Below are 3,028 nucleotides of genomic sequence, written 5' to 3'. Positions count from 1 at the left end.
CGTTATGGATGGGCTTGTTAATGTCTTCATCATGCTTATAATTGGTCTGTTATGCGCCGTGTCGTGCTGGTACCCGGTACAAGATGGTATGGGACGTCATGTGCCAAAATACCCCTCGACACAATAGTTCATATAGAATGGCTAGGATTTTCGATCCCCTTGCTACGACCCTTACCAGCAAGGGTTTAGGTGTTGGGTGACCAAGGCTACCTGTGGTGCCTGAGGAGTGATACGAGGCCAGGTCAGGTGAGATCATTGATTATCGGGGTTTGCCTCTGAGTGGCGAGTGGCTTCTATTGGCGCAAGCTCCCTTGTAACAATTGAGGTTTCATCGACGGTGATAAGATAAGTGATCCGTGATGTTCCCGAGTTGTTGCAGTAGCAACTAGTGACTTAGATATGCTTGCTAGGTGGATAACTGATTAATAATTCATGCATCATGGACTATATGTTATTGCTTGTATGTTCCCCATCCCCTCACTGGGCTCAGTGGAGCTTACCCCTCTTTGTGCAACCCTTTTTAGAGGCGTTGCAGGTGATGTTTTGGGGGAAATCTTTGTGGCTCTTTCTCTTGGAGATGTTTGACTCGGTGTTGCTGACGTGCAATCGGTGACTTATATCGATGATGTTGATGACTGTGCCAATGGGGCACTTGGATCGAGATACTTATTTCTTTATTCTTTTTTAGTTTCATCAATTGTATGGTATAAACTCTCTAATAATTACTATTTGTTCTTAATTTTAATTAACCTCTTGAGAAAGGATGTAATATATTATTTGTCTATCACATAGACTTTTGAACGCTTTTATAATTGTAAACGCTTTCTTTCTTTTGCATCTACATTTACTTTTATTGTAAATGTATTTCTTCCTACACTCTGATGTACATATGAGTTGTATTGAGTTGACTGTGATTTGAGCCATTGCATCGAGATCCTGGCGGTGTGAGGTGACATGTGTCATCCTAATTATACTCCTTTTATTGTATTTTATCCTTTTCTGGGATGGGGGTGTAATAGTTTTAACATCCAACTGCTCAAGTTTTAAATCAAGTACAACTATCATATATAGCACAGTACAAATAGTCGTCAAACGAACAATTGGAGAAAAGATTTCGTTGAAATCAATACTTGACTTTCGACATTGTAATAATCTGGACTGTGAAATTCTTTTCAGTGAAGAAACTAGTTGGAAAGCATTGCCAATGGTATTTTTAAACCTCCACAATTGCAAAATTTTACATTTTTCTTAAAAGTAAATATGTGTTCATCTTTTCATGGTTCAAAACTTTACACTTAATTTTCAAATATGAACTTACATAACCCATGACTCTACACCATATATTAAATCTAACCAAGAACTAAGTCCTTATTATCCCTAACTAAGGCTTGATGATCTGCAATTAACATGGCTTTTTATTTATCGTCGTGATTTCTTCATTCTCACCATCATGTTTATCATACTTCTAGTTTTAGTGGCGTCAACCAACAACGACGAGTTGGCTTCCTCTTCCTTCATCTCCAATGACTTTCAGAATAACATTCGTAAGATCGTCCAAATTCTTGGTCTGATCCATAAAGTAGTGCTTACTTTAGTACTCATCTGGTACTATTGTAACGCCATCAAGAAATTAGAAGCAGCACCGATACCAGCCCCCTCTGTAGAGTTGGCAATGGGATGATTCGGTGATCATCAGTATGTCGATTGTCATAGCGTCTTTCAATAAGTATGTAATGGTACATTGGTTCAAATAAATTGTATGGTTTTGTCTTATGAAATAGAACAACCCAGTAGTTGACGTTAGGGTAATCCTATATGTCTTGGTTACATATTTGCATTAAGATGATCTTGTCTATCGTAGTTAGAGATTTGTCATAGTTATACGAATGAATTTGTGCAGCTCCTCCATCTCCTCTTCACAAGTTTTGTTTTTGTCCAGAGCCTCCATCTCTCCTCTTCCATAGATGCTCTCTATTGGGGAGCGTCATTAGACTCACAAATCTCCTAATATATACATTGCTCACACTCTTCAGTGATACATGCGTAAGCCGTGACACAATCATTAAGCCAACCGAGAGGTTTTGTAGCTCCTTTGGACTGTCCTTGGCCACCCTAACTTTCAACACCTGGCTCTTCTATATGCTCTTTTTAGCTTCATCTCCACCAACTTCATTAGTATCAGCTGTTCTTTAACATGTTGATTTTGAACATCTTTGAGAGATTGAAGTTCAAATATCTGTGGCAAGTCAAAAATTGGTTCTTCTTCATCTTTTTGCAATGAATCTTCAATGAAGACAACATCTCGGCTAACGACCAGCTTGTAGGCAGTATGATCTCACCACTTGTACCCTTTACTCCTGTATATTCAAGAAAAATACACTTTCTGGGCCTCGCATCAAGCATAGTACTTAGCTCTTGAGGAATCCACATATAAACATCAAAACCAAAGGTACGAAGAAACAAATAATCAACAAGTTTGCTAGACCATATATCTTCATGAATTTTTCCATTCAGAGCAGGCGTTGGGGAACGATTCACCACAACAAGCTATACATACAACTTCAGCCCAAAAATACTGCTAAAACCAACAAAACTTAACATTACTCCTAGCACGATTCATAAGTGTATGGTCCATACGCTCAACCATTCCGTTTTGTTATGGATTTCTCAGAACTGTGTAGTGTCTCTGGACGTCATGCTCAATGAAAATGTCTTTGAATTCTTACAAGGTGTATTTTCTTCCTTTACTAGTTTTCAGACATTTAATTTTCAATCCTTTTTGATTTTCCACCAAACCTTTAAATTTCTTAAATGAAATAAAAGCATCACCACTCGTCCTTTTAACGATAAACCCAAACTAATCATCAATAAAAAAAATAAAGTACCATGAGCTACCCAAAGGACTGATCAACATCTATTTCCAAAGTGTCAGAATGTATCAAATCAAGTACATTCGCACACTTAAAAGTGGAACGGAGAAAGGGAGCTCTGTGGAGCTTTCCGAATAGGCAATCCTCACAAAAATCTA

This window comes from Telopea speciosissima, chromosome 1 (genome assembly GCF_018873765.1).
Source record: "Telopea speciosissima isolate NSW1024214 ecotype Mountain lineage chromosome 1, Tspe_v1, whole genome shotgun sequence".
NCBI classification, from domain to species: domain Eukaryota; kingdom Viridiplantae; phylum Streptophyta; class Magnoliopsida; order Proteales; family Proteaceae; genus Telopea; species Telopea speciosissima.
This window is presented reverse-complemented; position numbering follows the sequence as displayed.